Raw genomic sequence first — 19,359 nt, forward strand, 5'->3', positions numbered from 1 at the left:
CTGAGAACTCTAAGAACTCATATGCAAAGCCAACTTTAACTGGAATGGGCACAGAAAAGGAAATATGTCAACACGATAGGTTATAAACCTCTCGTCGTGCGCTAGTGTTAAACTACATGTTATTATTCTTGATTAGACCTTGAAGCTTTCAGAATCTCTAAGACTCCCACTGTCCTCTTGACATATAAGACTATCTTGCCAAATATTCAAGAGATAGTGCAGCTTCTTTATCAAGACAAACACTTCACACTCTTGGCCTAAGTTGGTCTTTGTTTAACCCAAAACATCACAACTTACCAATTTCAAATGTACAAGAGTAGGACACTTTTACTCTTACATTTGACAAGTGTTATAAACCTTTCTTTAAGATATGTCACTCAACTTATAGTCTTGGAGTATCACTCTAAGACTTGTTTTGAAACGAAGCATGACTCATCTTCTTGATTTAACCATTTCAACAATTCATGACTCCTCTTCTTAGTCATAAGAATGCACTAAGATGTCCTTAGAAGACCAATTGTGATGTAGTTCTTTAATCATTAAGATGATCACAAAACATGATACTAAAGTACTCTCCCATCTTTTCATATTTGAGAAACTTTTATCTGTCTGCCTAATTTGATTCTTCCCATTCGTTCTGCCATACATTGAGACTTTTCCAATGTTTCAGAATTATACTTAAACTTGTAAGTATAACCATATTTACTAAACTTTAGTAAATCATGACGAATAGTCTTATCGATCTTTTGTGGTGGACTTGATCAGTGCACAAGAATGTGTACTCGATCCCTTAGTCCTTTACTTGACTCACATATACATGTGAACAAGGAGTTAGTCTTAGTTTTCCAAAGCTGAAAGTTCTCATTCATCATACTATACAACTTGCATGATTTCCAAGTTTCTATCCAACTGAAACCTTGGGTGATGAGAATCATTCCTTATTTGGTAAATTATGACACTACCACAAACGTAAGAATCAAGTCCATTTTTCCAATATTGCTATCAATGGAATCATATATACAACCATTTTTCACAAATGCCACTGTAAGGATATTTAAAATAAATATAAAATTAAAACCTTTTATTTTATTTCAAAACTTTGCGGAAAAAACTTATCCTTACAGTGCAAATGCATATGAAAAACTTGTTGTTATCTATTCCTAAGCAATTTATCATAACTCCTTAGTAACAGCTTCAAAAATTCTGACCACCAAACCATGTGATCGAAATCCATCTTCGTGATCAGAATCAGCATGTACTTCCTTTAAGTTTCTTCACTTTTCTTTGATTCTTAAAACATCAATATGTGACCCAGTCACATCATGTAATGAGAATCTCATAATAGAAACTTAACAGAGTTAGATAGTGGACTTTTACCTGAAGAAGAGTCAAACTTCTTGACTTGATCACCCTTATGATCTTTCAGGTAAATAGGCAGCTTCGCAATCAATGCCCCTTTCTTTGGCAAGATAAACATATGGACTCTTTGGTAATGGGACTATCTCAGACTTAGCCTTTCTCTTTACCATTTGGTCAACCTAGTTGACTATGGTCAAACCCTTTCTTTGGGATGAGAAGGCTTTTCTAGATATCCGATGCTACCATTGTCAATGTACATTGGGAAGTTGATCTCCTAATCAAATTGCTTTACTAGTCCTCAAATCATTGCTGACCAAGCAAATAGATAAGGTCATTAAGGTTCATGTCATAGTCTGTTTCATAGTAGTCCCAAAGGAACTCACTAAGTGACTTAGAAAGTGATTGAACATCCAACCTTCTTAAGACTTTGACACCCAACTCTCCCGGCTTGTCAATATGTGACTTCATCTCTAAGATGTGATCAGACATAGACCTTGCTTTCCATTAGGGCTTAAGTGACCTTGAACTTGTGGGTTAGGGAGAATAATTTGAGGAGGTGGAGGAAGTAAAGTTCCAAGAGATTTGGGAAGATCATAGATGTCTGAACTAGACATCTTTTGGGAGATATTCAAGATAGTTGATCTAAAGTCCTTAATATAACACCCAATATGAAATATTAAGGCTAGGACCCAACAACCTATTTATAACTGGAAGAGGGATGCCGTAATCCGAGTTATAAAATAGTTGAAGGTAGGTAAATGACGATTTACCAATTTCCACCATGAAAAACGAAATAATTTAATTAGGTTTTTAATTGGATTTGAAACTCCTAGATCTTTTGAGATTCATTGAAGTTTTCAATGGCATGTTTCAATCTCGAGTGTGCCCTTCAGGTTTTGTGACTGGGATGCTGAGGATCACAAAACAAGGTGTGAAGTAACCATGCAAATTACTTGGTACCCTTAAGTGTTTACCCCTCAATCGATGTGCCGGTTAACCACACGAGCTCCACCGATACTATGATAAATATTAAGTTACCCTTTGCCTACTTTGTTAAATCCAGGTTAGTGTGTCGGTTAACCACACACGCTCCACTAACGGTTTAAACAAAGTGCAAAGTGTAATTTCATGGATTAGCACCTTATTCACATTTTCCTAAGTAACTAAGATTGGGAATTAATAAAAGGTTTTGTTACTTAGTATTTATCATTAATACTTTTAATGAAGGGAGAATTATAGTCCTTGTCCTACCTGTTCGGCTAACGACCCTCCACCAGTCAAGGAAGCGGTGGGTGAGAGTGGACACCCATTAAGCTGCCATTTTATAGGCAACAACCTTATACCCCCCCTTATAGACCGGCTTCGTGAATGAGGCCTACTAATGGTAATACTGACTTGCTCTTATACACACACACACACACACACACACATATATATATATATATATATATATATATATATATATATATATATATATATATATATATAGATTATTAACTTATAATATTATAAAGTATAAGGGTTGAATTTGAACTTTTAAAATTCTAAGGGCTTAACTTGGAATTAAAGTATTCATTAGAGATAACTTTTCAAATTCCAAAACTTGAGGGCAAGTTTTGAAACTATTCAAAACTCTTGGATTTTCATAACTTATGAGTTTTACGTAAAGCTTTAAAACCTTTAATGAAGAGACTCTTGGACATCCATAACTTGAGGACAAGTTATGGAGCCATAAAAACTATTTATAAGAAAAGACTCTTCATTTTTTTTGTAACCTAAGGCATATTTATGAGTTTTTAAGATTCATAAATGTGACTTTTCATATAACTTGAGGACAAGTTACAAAAAAACACATTTTATGAACAACTTTTAGATTAATTAGGATTGAAAACAACTAAAACATAATTTTTTTTCCATTAATCTAAAGTAACTCATAAATACCACTGTTGGGTTTTCAGCATTCTAACACTCCTATGGTGTACATGCAACCCTAAATACCTTGGATCTATGTTTTCTCTAATATACATGCAAATGCTAATATTCCAAGGTATTACCCTATCTAGCATACAATCATAGATACTTGGGTAATAATATAGATAGAATACATACCTTTTGTAGTATAGCTTGACTCCATGGGGCTTGAGTGCCTAGTGCCTCAAATGTGACACCTCAAATGGCTCACACAACATCAAATGCTCTTGGAATAACTTAGAGAGAAATCTACACTTCAAGAAATCGGCTAGCCCTTCTTTTTCACACATAGTCCCCGATTTTGGTGAATAATATGATGCTTATATAGTATGTTACAATTAGGGTTACACCATGTAAACCCTAATTGTCATGACCTTTCATTTCCATGACCCATGGGTTAAGTAACCTCCATGGAGCATCCATGGAGTATCCTATGGGTTTAACCCAACTTGATTATCCATGGAGCTTTGGCCCACTATATAAGTTATGGATGATTTACACAATCAACCCATATATTTAATTAGTCTTCTTTTGATCACATAATTAATTCTAAATTAATTCTTGATCAATACTAATTAAATATTATTATTCTTATTATTAATATATTAGAACTTATAATATATTAATAACCATAAGTGTCTTATTTCTCTCATTTAGTCTATCCAAGTGCATGATGCCATGCAACCCAAATGGACCATGCCTGGTCGGGTCAAGTACATACCAAATATAGTTATGACTTAGACACTAATCCAACATACTTGACGGTTGGGATGTTACAATTCTCCTTCACTTGACTTAGACTTCGTCCTCGAAGTCTGCTGTAGCGAATAACTCCGGGTAATGCTCCCGCATCTCAGCCTCCGACTCCCATGTCCACTCGGATCCCCTCCGATTCTCCCATTGTATCTTTACCAACGGAACCTCCTTGTTGTGCAGGACTTTCACTTTCCTTTCCAAAACGGCAATCGGCCTCTCAATATAATTCAGGCGCTCATCAATCCGAATGTCATCCAGTGACACCACTGCCTCCGGGTCCACAATGCACTTTCGCAACTGCGAAACGTGGAAAGTACTGTGGATCCGACTAAGCTCCTCCGACAACTCTAGTCTGTAAGCCACCTTGCCAACCCTGGCAATGATCCTGAACGACCCAATATATCGGGGACCCAATTTTCCCCTCTTCCTGAAGCGGATCACGCTCTTCCTGGGCGAGACCTTCAGGAGTACCATGTCACCGACCTGAAACTCTAACTCGGATCGACGTCGGTCAGCGTAACTCTTCTGCCGACTCTGAGCGGTCTGCAGCCACTGTCTAACCTGTTGAATCTTCTCGGTAGTCTGCAAGACCACCTCCGTCCGACCCATCACCCTGTGACCAACCTCACTCCAACAAACCGGGGTGCGACATTTCCGCCCATACAACAGCTCGAATGGCGGGGCGCAAATGCTGGAATGATAGCTGTTGTTGTAGGCGAACTATGCAAGCGGTAGGTGGGAATCCTAGCTCCCACCGAAATCAATGAAACACGCCCTCAACATATCCTCGAGGGTCTGAATGGTCCGCTCGCTCTGACCATTAGTCTGCGGATGGAATGTTGTGCTGAAGTGCAACCGTGTGCCCATCTCCTCGTGAAACTTCTGCCAGAAGCGGGAGGTAAACCTGACATCCCGATCAGAGACAATAGAAACGGGAACCCCATGGCGAGACACGATCTCGCGAACGTACATGTCGGCCAATTTCTCGGCCGATGAGCTCTCCCGTATGGCCAAGAAGTGGGCACTCTTGGTCAATCGATCCACGATGACCCATATAGCATCAAACCCCTTCGCCGTCCTTGGCAACTTGGTAATAAAATCCATCGTGATCTGTTCCCATTTCCACATGGGAATCTCCAGGGGCTGCAGCTTGCCATGCGGCTTCTGATGCTTGACCTTGACCATCCTACATGTCAAGCACCTCTCGACGTACCAAGCGATTTCTCGCTTCATGCACGGCCACCAATAGCTCAAACTCAAATCTCGGTACATCTTGGTGGCCCCCGGGTGAATAGAAAAATGAGACTTATGAGCCTCCTCCATGACCGTCTGCCTGACCCCACCAGACATCGGGACCCAGACCCGACCGCATCGGGTCAATAATCCCCAGCTATCCTGCACTAACCGGGTATTCTCACCCTTGATCCTCTCCAGCTTCCAATTCTCTGGTCGCGTGCCCTCAACCTGGGCATCTCTGATCAAAATCACAAGCGGAGAGTCTACTGCTATCCTCATACATACCGCTGGGGCGGAAGACCCAGCTGACTTGCGGCTCAGAGCATCCGCAACCACATTCGCTTTACCAGGGTGGTAAAGGATCTCGCAGTCGTAGTCCTTGACTACATCCAGCTACCTGCGCTGCCTCATGTTCAGGTTGGCTGATCCATGATATGTCTCAAGCTCTTGTGGTCCGTGTATATGGTGCAACGGACCCCGTAAAGGTAATGTCTCCATATCTTGAGGGCAAACACCACCGCCCCCAGCTCCAAGTCATGCGTAGGGTATCTTGTCTCGTGCGGCTTCAATTGTCGCGACGCATAAGCTATCACTCGTCCTCTCTGCATGAGGACCGCCCCTAACCCTGTGATGGATGCATCACAACACACCACAAAATCCTCAACTCCCCCGGGGAGTGTCAAGACTGGGGCCTCGCACAACCGCTGTCGGAGGGTCACAAACGCCCTCTGCTGCTCAGGGCCCCACCAAAATTCCACCCCCTTCCTCGTCAGACGAGTAAGGGGTACCGCAATCCTGGAGAAGTCCTGTATGAATCTCCGGTGGTACCCTGCCAATCCTAAAAAGATCCTGATGTCTGAGGGAGATTTCGGAACCTCCCACTACATAACCGCCTCGATTTTGGCCGGATCGACCAAAATCCCTTCTTGGTTAACGAGATGTCCGAGGAACTGGACCTATCGTAGCCAAAACTCACACTTCGAGAACTTGGCGTACAGCCGTTCTCGTCTCAGAACTCCCAACAACTCCCGCAGATGCTCCTCATGCTGCTCTCGGGTCTTGGAATACACCAACATATCATCTATAAACACTATGACCGAGCGATCGAGCATCGGTCTGTAGACCCGATTCATCAGGTCCATGAATACTGCTGGCGCGTTGGTGAGCCCAAACGGCATCACCACGAACTCATAATGTCCGTAACGAGTTCGGAACGCGGTCTTCTCCACGTCCTCCTCTCTGACCCTGACCTGATGATACCCAGACCTCAAGTCTATCTTGGAAAACCAAGATGCACCCTGCAACTGATCGAAGAGATCGTCTATCCTCGGGAGTGGGTAACGGTTCTTAAACGTTAATTTATTCAACTCCCGGTAGTCAATTCACATCCGGTGTGAACCGTCCTTCTTCCGGACAAAAAGAATCGGTGCTCCTCATGGAGAACTGCTCGGACGAATGAACTGCTTGCCTAGCAGTTCCTGTAGCTGTGACGACAGCTCCTGCATCTCTGGCGGAGCCAATCGGTACGACGCCTTAGCGATAGGGGCCACGCCTGGCACCAGGTCGATCCTGAACTCGACCTGCCTCTCCGGAGGTATCACTGGCAACTCCTCCGGAAACACATATGTAAACTCCCTGATCACCGATACATCGGAAACCGAAATCTGATCCCTGACTCGCGTATCTACCACATACGCTAGATAACTCGCACACCCGTACTGAATGTACTGCCGAGCCCTGGCAGCTGAACAAAACCCTGATCCCACTCTGGTGCCCTCGCCATATACAGTCAGTTCTCCCCCACTTGGGGTTCAAACTACCACTCGCTAGCCCTCGCAACCAATCATAGCACCGAACCGACTGAGCCAATCCATGCCTACAATCACGCACACCTCCCCCATGGGGATCGGAATCAAATCTATCGGAAAGGACACCCCGAAAATCTCCAAATCACACCCTCGATAAACTGAAGAAGCAGAAACCCCGTGTTCGTTGGCGATAGACACTCGCAACGGACACTCTAACTCGCCTACTGGCGCACTGAACTCCCTACTAAATGACTGAGATACGAAGGACCGACTCGCCCCCAAGTCAAATAAGACCAAAGCAGGCAAAGAGTTCACTAAAAACGTACCTAATCACAGGTACAACAGATAAGCATACAACAGATATATAAAATGAGATAAAGGATAGAAACATACCAGCAACCACATCGGGTGTTGCCCTGGCCTCCTCTGCGGTCAACTGGAAAGCACGAACCTGAGCCTTCGGAGGCTCTGCCCTGACTGGTCTCCCATCCGTGATCCTCAAGGTAGTCGGCGCTGGAGCATGCGCCGGCTTGGCGGCTAGCAACGGACAGTTGGCCTTAATGTGGCCAACCTGATCGCAGTGATAACATAACCTCATACCCTGAATCGGGACTGCCTGACGGCAGTCCTTCGCGTAATGCCCCGTCTTGCCACACCTGTGGCACCCACTATCAGCTTGACACACACCAGAATGACCCCTACCACACTTCCCACAAGTGCGGCTCTGCTGACCCCCGGTCCTACTATCAGCGGTCTTAGACCGCTTCGGCGCCGGCTGAGACTATGTTGGGGCCTGCCGCTGCTCCCTCAACTGCAGCTCAATCTCTAACTCACATCGTCTGGCGGCCTCCTGCAACTCTAGAAGAGTATCACATCGCTGGGTGGACACAAACTGACAGATATCCGTCTTTAGCATGCTCAGATAACGAGTCATCTGAGCCTGATCTGAAGCAAACTCCGGGCAAAATATCGCCCTCTCAGTGAACATACGGGTGATCTCCGTCACCGACTCCCCATCCTGTCTCAAACTTAGAAACTCCAGTGCCAAATGTTCCTGCTCAACCCGCGGAATGTAACGGGGCGCGGAACATGTCCCTGAACTGCTCCCAAGTAACAACAACTCTCTGATCATCAGTGTACGACCCAGTCGCAAGTCTCCACCAGTCCTTGGCCCCAGACCTAAGCAGGTTCAGAGCACACCTGACCTTCTGGTCAGCAGGACACGAGCAGGTGAAGAAACACCCCTCCACATCTGAAATCCATCTCATAGCCTTGATGGGATCCTGCGTCCCATCAAAAGTAGGGGGCTTCGTGTTATCGAAGTCTCTGTACTGGAAGCCCCTACCAACTCCTCCCCCTGCCGCTGATACAGCTGATGCAGCTACTGCGGCGGCTGTCTCCGCCAGGGCTGCATAACGCTCATCAAAGTACTCCACCATGGCGGTCTTAATCGACCCAAACATCTCTAGTAAATGTGCCCGGAACGCAGCAGCAACCTCATCATGCAGGATCTCTCGAATCCTGGTATCCAACTCCTCTGTACCCATCTGCACCACTGGCTCAGGTGCTGTTGGCCTCTCCTGGTCTCTGTCCCCTGATCCTGATCCCAACCGGATCCAGCCACAAAGCGTCTCGTCATCACCATTCTGAAACATACCACAAGATATCAGATAATCCATATAAATAACTGGGAGCCAACTCCCGACTAACCCTAGGGATTATGACTCACTTGACACGCGTATGGGTCCTGTGCTTTCAGTAGTATGGGCCCCTACAACCTTCCACACCTACCCATATTTGTCTCAAGCATCACCACAATTCCCTAACTGAATACACAACATAGCGAGCGCTCAGTCCTCACTCCTAGAGGAATGCTAAATATCTCCTAACTGGCCTCTCGGCCTCACAAAACCCACCTATCCATGAAACTTCCACCAACCTGCAGCACTAGTGTATGCTAGCCATACATAACGCTGGACCCTATAGACTTTCGAATATCCAATCCTACCCTAAGCTCCCCATCAAACAAGAACAGAACACAAGGCCAAATCAAACATTCTCAGGCTATAAGATCTTGGTTATGTATAACCGTGATGCATACACTAAGCAACTACAGTAATGATGTCAATCTCATATAAAGGAAACCCTTGGCTAGCAGACATCATGTAATCAGGCAATTCTATCATGCAATTCCTGAAGATCCCTAGCCTAGTACTAACATGCTCTTCTAACATATCTCATCATCAAATAACTTGTATGGTATTTTGGGGTCAACTTACTGGCTCCGGCTGATCGTACATCCTGCATCCTCCTTTACTTATTTTGAAAACCTTTTAAAAAAGTCATTTTGAAAATCCTTTCCTTGATTTGAGACTGGAGTTACACGCATGTTCCTCCAATTCACTCAAACCAAGGCTCTGATACCAACTTGTAACACCCAAAAATTCAAACCAATTTAAACTTTTAAAAACATTTCAAACCATTAAAAATCATTACAACTTTGTTTTCAAAATGTATAATATCAGAGTTTTCCCAGAAACATAGACAAAACATGAGGAGCTGTACGATCACGCCTTCGCCTTGTCGCGATCCCCTGATGTACATGAAACAATAAACTAAAACTGTAAGCCCGAGAGCTTAGTGAGTTCCCCCAAAATACCGATACACATACAGTCCACATAAACATATCATAACAAACTGAACAACATGTAATGGGTCCCCAGCTTTACAGACTGGATTACCCCTGAGCCCACAGTACGAGTCTCCCTTTAGCCCGTAACTGGAATGCTCCCGAGCCCACAGTACGAGTCTCCCTTTAGCCCGTAACTGGAATGCTCCCGAGCCCACAGTACGAGTCTCCCTTTAGCCCGTAACTGGAATGCTCCTAAGGTCTGTTGGCTACCGCACGGAGCAGTACAACCTCAACCCATCCCACATAACATATAACATACTACATAACCACTGAGCATACAATAATCATATAACATCACAGATAGTCCTACAGGTCTACCTAACTGGCATAACCACTAGTATGCAACACTAACTCATACCCAACATCTAACACTGCTAGGATAACATATCCATTGGGCCAGCCTTAGTGCCTTAGACCCCTTAGTATAGTGAGGATAACTCACCTCGCAACTATCGTCTGAAACTAGAAAGCTCAACTCCCGGATCACCAACACGAACTCCACCACCTATAGTTACCATAATACCCTTTTTCATAAATCTCCAAATTACCAGAATACCCTCAGAAGTCAACTGGTCAACTCTTGGTCAAAGTCAAAGTCCACAGTCAAAGTCAACAGTCCATGTTGACTCGAATCGTCGAGTGCAGTTCACCGACTCGTCGAGTCCTTCCTGAACTCGAGAAGTCGTGAAATCCTTGATTGGCTCGTCGAGTTCCCCTTTAACTCGCCGAGTTCATACGTGTCCAAGAATTGGGAGAAACCCTAGCCGACTCGTCGAGTCTTCGAACGACTCGCCGAGTTCAAGGCAATCTTCAACGGACTCGCCGAGTTTGTTCATCGAATCGACGAGTTCATGACCATCTTCATATGACTCGCCGAGTCCTTGCAGACCTTCATCCATGCATACACATTTTAAGCCATACCAAGGTTCCAGATTACAGATCCAAGCTTCTAAGGCATGTTTATCACATAAAGTTGCAAACTTTACACACATGCAAGGCCCTAAAGGCTCTAAATGACCAATCTAAGCTTCTAATGGAGCTTTACACCTTGGGAGAGTCTCATACTTGCAAGAGCTGGAAGCTTTATGGACTTAGGACTCAAAAGAGGTTCAGATCTGAAGTTTCAACTTCAAATCTAGCTCTCATACCAAAATCCCTTCATGAATAACTAAGGAAAGCCCTAGTTTTCACATATGAATGATTCTAGAAGAAAAAGAGGTTATGGTAACAGCTGGTTACCTCCAAAACGTGGCCAAACTGAAGTAGACTCTGGATCCACACAGAAATCTTGATGCTAGCCTCTTGATCTACAAATTTCCTTCACGAAAGTCACTTCCCAAAGCTCCAAAACACTCTCCAAACTCTCACTCACGGAAATTAGGGTTTCTGAGTCTCAAGAGGGTGATAGAGGACAGTGGGAGGCGCTAATGGTCCAATATATAGGGTGCAAAACCCTGAAAATTAGGGTTTCCACTGCCAGCTCCTACTCGTCGAGCCCCTCATGCCGACTCGACGAGTCACTCATTAATTGACGTGTCCTGGCCCACTGCTACTGGACGAGTCATAGCGCCAACTCGTCGAGTAGACCTTAGACATGAAGTCTAAATGGAAAAATTAATAATACCTAACGGTTGGGATGTTACACAGTCTCTTTTGATCACCAAATTAATTCCAAATTAATTTCTGATCAATACTAATTAAATAATATGATTTCCAAATAATATATTAATCTTATAATATATTAATAAAACCATTTTGAGTACCAATTTATTATTCATATAATAAATCATACTCTCTCTCCTCTTGTCATCCTATCAAGTTGCATGAGTGAAGGCAACCCAAAAGGACCATGCTCATAATCAAATCAAGTACATACCAAAAATAGTTATGGCTTAGACACCTAATCCAACAAAGTCCACCCTCGAATATTTCCAAATTAAAGAAGAACATCGCAAATTTTTAACAAAATGATAGGGAGTCGTTTTGCGAAGCATGGGAGCGCTACAAGGGAATGTTACGAAATTGCCCTCAACATGACTTAAATATGCAACAAGAAATCACAACTTTTTATGATGGAATAAATATGATCACAAGGTAACTTCTCGATTCGCAAGGTTGTAATGTCAAAGAAATCAGAGTAAAATTTTTAATTTTTCAAAAACAATCCAATGACCATAATTGTTACAAAACAATGTTTCCAAGAATAATAGTCACAATCACAGTATCCCAAAATCCAAAATCATAAACCAAGAGGATGTGCACGATCATGCCCTCGCTTTTCCACGATCGTCTGAAGTACCTGAAACAATAAACTGAAACTGTAAGTCAACGATTAGTGAGTTCCCGCAAAGTATCACACACAACATATATAACATATACAATTATGCATGCTAGGTCTAATTAGTCATCAGACTGGAATACCTTCATGTCCACAACCATTGGGTGGGATTACCCCCGGCTCAATCAGTCATCAAACTGGAATGCCACTATACAACTGGTCCAATCAGGCATCAGACTGCTATATGCACGCTCTCAGTTTAAAGTCTACTACGAATTTCGTTTAGATCGCTAAGGCTAAAAAGTATTTTGTCAAAAATTTACTTTTTATGATACGCGGAGCCGTGCCGGTTTAATCGCGAAACTTCGACGAGTCATAACTTCTTCGTTATAAGTCGGATATCAACGTTACTTATATGTACGGAATCCTTGTGACATACAATATAACTTATGTTAAGATTATTTATCCTAAATAATCTTCTATCAAAAAGTCATTTTTAACGCTTATTATCTCTAAATTAACTAGCAGGAATCTGCGGGCGTTACAATAATTCTTCGTGTAAAATAATCAACCCCACAATGGTTAGAATCAAACGAGAGCTACACAATCAGGCCAAATCCATCACTTTGATATTATTTAACCCTTGCAGCATGTGAGTTAACATATTCACTTAATGGTTAACTCACATCAATAAGGATCCCACATAGCACAAAGCAAGCAACATTCGTGTTGTAACACTGCAAACCACATAACAAACAAAGGACATCCCAAGCTCAATTGCTACTACCATGCTAGGAACTTCTACTCTCACTGTCGGTTGCCTTATACAAGCAAATTATACCCAATACATGATCAAATAGACTGTTAAATAAAAGACTCTACCTTAAGACCACAACCAGACGCGGAACAGGAAATAAGGCTAAATCAATCATTCAAAGGCTATATGATCCTAACTGTATCCAATCTTTCTGGCATGCAACTATTCATATCATATAACATATCAACATGTATGGGTATTCTGGGAATCACTTGAGCTCGGTTGATTGCACGCATCACACCCCTTCTTCTTTATAAAAAACTTTTTAGAAAACTTATTTTATTTCAAAAAGATTACCAATTCCCCAGTTTGAGTTCAGACACACCCGAGAATGTGCCCGAATCCGTCAGACTAAGGCTCTAATACCAACTTGTAACATCCTAAAAATCCATGGAAAAAATTTCATTTTTAAAACAATAAACCATACAAATGAGTTGTTCCAAAACCGGTCAAAATGGATATATTATTTAAACATCAAAGTAAAAATCATAAACAACCACGCAAAATAACACTCTAAGGGATGATGTGCAGTCACGCCGACCCTTCCCTTTCGAACCGGAAGTATATAACCATAAAACTTAAGCATAAAGCTTATCGAGTTGCCCAAATACCACATTACATACATATCATTGGGCCTAGCTCGAAAATTAGGCTCGTCACATAATAATAGGCCTAGCCCTTCCTAAATAATGGGCCCAACTTAGCATACATTTAGGCCTAGCCTGTCATACAATGGGCCTAGCCCAACATACAATAGGCCCAACCCTCTCATTCAACTGAACCTAGCCCTACACGCATGTCTATGGGCCCAGCCCAACATACAATGCAAGAGTCACAAAGATAGCTAGCATTCTACCTAACACATTCCAGTGGGCCGACATTGGTGCCTTCGACCCACAAGTACAGTGAGGAGACTCACCTCAATCTAGAGATAACCGAATCACACACACACGTTGTTGCTACCGGGATCCTCACACTAAACATATCTAAAATCATTTGTAATCAATAATTAAGGCAATCACCCATAATCCAAGGTCCAATCATATTCCATCATGCTAAGGGGTAAAAGACCATTTTATCCTTCCCATACTTGACCCAACATTCCTGGCCCAACACCCGCAAGACCCAAGGCCCAAAAATGGACCAAAAGCCATTCTGGTGAGTATGCCCCGCGTACCACCCCAATATGCCCGACTTACTGCATGCTGAAGCCCCATTTCTCATTCTAAGCTCTTAATGCCTTAAGACAAAACATCTAACTTCCAGATCTGATTCCAAGGGACATTGTAAGTCATAAAGTTCCTGACTTTATGACTTTGCATGGCTTAATGATGCCCAAACCAAAGCCCTACAGTCATAATTTCACCAAAAAGGCCACCAACCCATGCATGGAAACATTATACTCATTAAGATCCGATTTTTATACTACATGAACATTAGATCTAACAAGAAATGACACCCTTAAGCTTTGGACTAGCTTTTACTCACAAGAACCAAAACCATGGGACCAAAACATGGAAATTATAACCTAAAACTAGATCTACAAAAAGAACCATCAAGTTTGAAGATTTATACCTCTAGAAGAAAGATCAAGGTGAACAAGGTCTGGATCTACAAGCTCCATGACAACCAAAACTTCTCTAATGAGCTCCTTCTTCTCCAAGATGCACCAAAAACACTCCAAAACACTCAAAAGCTCAAGGATCTCACAAATGGGGCTATGGTTTCGAATTTAGGGTTACAGAGGATGGAGGTTGAAGGTAAGAAGGGTTTGCAATAAGTTAAGGTCTTAAAATAGGATCGAAGACCCAAATATTAGGGTTTGCTTTAGACTTGCATACACCCAACATACTCCTGGTACGCCCATTGTACCAGGGTGAACCTCCACGATCATTTAATCGTAGTACGCCCAACGTACAACCTGTACACCTAACGTACTAGCCTAAACCCAATAACTCTCGCGACCCAACTCCGATTTTGACGTTCTTTATATGCTCGGAAAGGTAATGAAAAACCCTATCATACCATCGAATCTCTTTTGACTCAAAACCTTCCGAATTAGAATCCTTAATTTAATAAAAGGTGTGAAGCATCACTTTTACCATTATACCCCTGGACTCCCAAAACGCAAACCGAAAGTTTGGATCACACAAATTTTATAATCCACACCCAATTGGGTCTATAACCCAAGCCCTTTGAAGTCCATGGCTGTAACTTGATCCATCGGTCTAGTTTACATGATGTCATGATGATTGAACTATAATATCTCCTCCACAAAACGAACTGTCATGATTGGAGAGATAGAAATAGATAGATAGATGGAGAAAGAAAATATGAAGAAAATGATGAAGAAAAAGATGAAAAAAAAGAAATTCACATCAACAAGCTGAAAGGGGAGACGAGGGAGAAAACACGAACTTGTCCAAATATGGATGGCACGTGTGGGTCTTCTACGAAAAATATTTAGCAATGTGTAAGAGTAAGAGGGACCAAAAATGTTTAGAAACTCTTCACTAAGGACCATATTGCAAAAATAAAGGTTACTTGTTATACCTCCTAAACCAAAAAAGTGTTAAAACATGGACCAATTTGTAATCTAGTCTAAAAACGTTATGGTTTTATTAGAGATGGAAACGGAGTATTCCATTTCCATATATATAGTAAAATTAGTTTATATAAAATTTGTTATTTGTGAATATTATTTGGTCATTTGAAATTTGGCAAATGTTTAACTCAAAAACTCAAAGTAGAAAATCAAGACGATAAATATTTGTGAGTTTGTCATGCATAGTTGAGGGCTCATGGTCCTATTATGATTTTTCTTTTTTATGTACCAATGATGTATACTATGTAAGATAAGTCCTTCCTTGCTATGAATTATGTCACATCAACAAAAAGTATAAATTCATTGAGACCCCCCCCCCCCCCCCCCCCTCTGTTTCTCTCTCATTTTTGGTAAACATAATGCTAAAGAAGAAGGTAAATATACCATTTACATAAAAATCAACAAAACACAAAAAAACGTTTTCAACGAACATATAAAAGGTGATACACGACTTTCTTGCATAGAACATTAGTAAAAATGCATTTATTCTGTTATATAATATAATTATTAGTTTGATGTGAAATAAAATTAATCACAAGTGAAAAGTGATAAAACAAAAAATGGATGATTATTTAATTATTATATGTGAAATTGTCGAGGCCCGGGACCAAATAATATGATGATGCGTAGGCGATTTACTTACGTCTTAAAGCGTACAAGTTTCACACACTCTCACTATATTTGTGTTGATGTTGCTTAATGATCTATGGTTACCAACGACCCTAATATTCATCGAGTTAACTAGAGCTAATAATATACGTTTAAATATATTAGTTTTATTAGTTTTTTTTTTTAATTTTTAAATTTTTTTATAAATAAGATATAATATGGTATTGTCTTATAATTTTTTATGTTGTGGGTATATTTATATTGTGAAAAAACAAAACGTGATTAGATATATTTTTATGTGATAATCGCTAAATTTACCAAAAATAGATGGTCTCATTGCAAGATAGGACATGACCATTTTGATTTTTGAACATTTATCTTTTAAAAACTATTTATTTAGTGAAATCGGCCTTTATTTGTGATTTTTATTTAAAAAAATGCAAAATCGTGTACTATTCGAAAACTTTTATGTTTATAAACTCATGACTAAAGTCTCGTTTAATAGTTTCTGTCCGGTAAAGTATTGTCTGGGAAAGTGTTGTATGAAAATATTTTCTAACTTGGAAAGAAACCACGTTGTTTGATTGTACATCTGATTGACTAAGTTGAATGATGAAAAATGACAATATTAATTTGCCGTTCTATACTATGATGGATGAAGTTGTTGAATAAACATAAAATCATATAAATTGTCATACAAAATCAAAATTACACAATAATCATTTAAAAATCCAAATAGAATGTCGGTTAAGTTGCTTTTAGTTTATTTTTTTTCAAGTTGATCTTATGTTGTTATTCTTTCTAGTCATTTTTTTTATAACTCAACATGTGATTCTTGACCCAGTTTATATCTAATAGTGGTGGGATGGATGAGATTTTTTTAAAATATATTAGGATGATGGTGGTGTTGTTAAAAAAAAAGAATTAATCCAATAAAAATGAATTAAAAATTTAACTAAAAGAAATTAATAATCCAATAAAGTAATATTTATTAATATATAAATATTATATGTTTATAAATAATATTTATTAATATATAATAATCCAATAAACAAGAATTAATCCATAAAAAGGAAATAAAAAAAGAATTATTTAAAAGAAATTAATAATCTAATAAAATACTATTAATTAATACATAAATATTATATATTAAAAATAATATTTATTAATATATAATAATACAATAAAAAAGAAATTAAAAAGTTATTTAAAAGAAATTAATAATCCAAGAAAGAAAAAGGCGAAGTTTGAAGCAAAATTGTCTTTTCAGTCTATTTAGCCAGAAATGTATGATTTTGGAGCTTTTTAGGAAAGACATATATTACCGGGAAAGACCCATGTTTTTGTGCATATCAAACAGTCTTTTCGGTCCATTCAGCCAGAAAGATCTGTTTGGACCTGAGAAAATGTCTATCAAACGGGGCCTAACATTAGATACAATTAAGAGCATATTTGGAATATTTAAAAAAAAAACTCCATAAGCTTTTCAAAATAGTTTATCAAAAGCTAGTTTATAAACTGTAATAAATTATTTATTATTATTTTACCAAACAACATATTACAATGAACTTAACTTATAATTTTTTTTAACCAATCTATTATATTTATAAATCGATTATCAAATATTTGCTTATGGCATGGAATATTCATATTTAATCCATAAAAGCTTTTTAAATAAAAACTAGAAGGAATCTCGTGCTTCGAACAGGTCAGAATGATGCATGTAGTTCTGGGATATTGTTTCACGAACTGACCATACCTTCATCGAAATGTCCACAAAAGATTGATAGCCAATACAAAGCCTACAGAAGATATACCCATGAGATTAAGAAACACCCATGATCCTTTCTAATTCCAACAGTGAAAAGCAAAGTTGTAGCTAACAAAATGCGTTTCTTCCCGTCATGCCATCGAAAGCTTTTTCATTCTCACTCTCATTGGCATTTCCTTCATCATAATTGTTTCCTGTTCCAAGAGCATATGGTGAAAGAATCAATATACTGGTTAAATTTTGGGTAAATTGCTGGAAATTATTGTCTGCTGTTTTGTAAAAATAATTAAAAATAGATCAAATATGATTTAAGGCCTAGGCCAGGGGATGGATGTCTAATCTCATCTATCAAAATCTCATAACCTGATTCCCACTCATTTCAACTAACAACACTCAACTACTTTTCTATTCTTACCGAGTTACTTTGGAAGCGACAATGTGAACCTATAATAGAATATGATTCATTAGATGTATTTACGACGACTTCCTTTTGTAATAACCATTGATCTACTTGGTCATCGATGTTGACTCTTACATAACCGTTTTAGTTAGCAAAATAGTAAAAAAACCATGATCAAAAAACAAATCCAAAAAGATTTACAATGGCTAAGATAATCTAATTGTTGAAAAACATTTAAAAAAAAATATTGAAACCACTTATTTCTCATACATGTCAATCAAAAACGTAAATTGAAAGGTAATGACCGGAACTAGGGCAGTAGAAACGATTGCCTGCAAAAGATGAAGACTGAGACCGAATCAGAAGGACGATTTCTTGGAAAGGAAATTGTTGAAAACTAACTACACAAATGCAATGTTTAAGAGACAAACAAATGAGCCAGCAAGCACCTTCTTTAAAGATGATCATATCTCATGAATCTGAAACAACAACAAATAATTCAATTAAGGGTGCTGAAAATGTCATACCCGAACAACCAAATAAGGTTCACTTTATTTGGTTTTGGGTCTAACCATTTATCTAAAACCTTATTTGTTTCAATTTTTTATTTCAAAATCTAAAAGGCGGTATAACCAATTAAAATGAATTACAAATATATGTATTTTTATAGTTAGAAATAATTTTGTGTTCAATAGTAAAGTATCTTGTAATAATTATAAATTCTTAATATGTTTTTATTTTTAGTATTTATTTTACAAATAGCATGTAAATGTTGATGTTCATGGTGTTTTGAAGCTATTATTTTTTCAATATTTTGAGATTGAAGACATTTTTTCAGTTTTGATTATTAGGGAGCACCTTCAAGTGTTCAACATATCAACATATGCTTTCTTATTTTTACACACCTTTAGTTTATGTTTACTCATCTTACTTTGAGTTATGTTTATTATAGCCTTAAGTGTCAATATTTATAGGAAAAGATTTGAGTTGAAGTAAAATATAGATGTTCGCTATTTGGATTTAACCGAAAATTAATCCAATTAAACAGAAAATCGAT

General features: G+C 39.5%; 1 non-coding gene across 1 annotated transcript; it reads right to left on the minus strand.

Annotated features, from left to right (window-relative positions):
• Nucleotides 1–11,755: 11,755 nt before the first annotated feature.
• LOC145135226 (small nucleolar RNA R71) lies at nt 11,756–11,862 on the minus strand. Its single transcript, XR_013719687.1, has one exon. It is a non-coding gene; the product is annotated as a small nucleolar RNA R71 (small nucleolar RNA).
• Between the last annotated feature and the right edge of the window lie 7,497 nt (nt 11,863–19,359).

Source organism: Lactuca virosa, chromosome 8 (assembly GCF_052849685.1).
Source record: "Lactuca virosa cultivar CGN04683 chromosome 8, Lactuca_virosa_CGN04683_v6, whole genome shotgun sequence".
In the NCBI taxonomy this organism is placed as follows: Eukaryota; Viridiplantae; Streptophyta; class Magnoliopsida; order Asterales; family Asteraceae; genus Lactuca; species Lactuca virosa.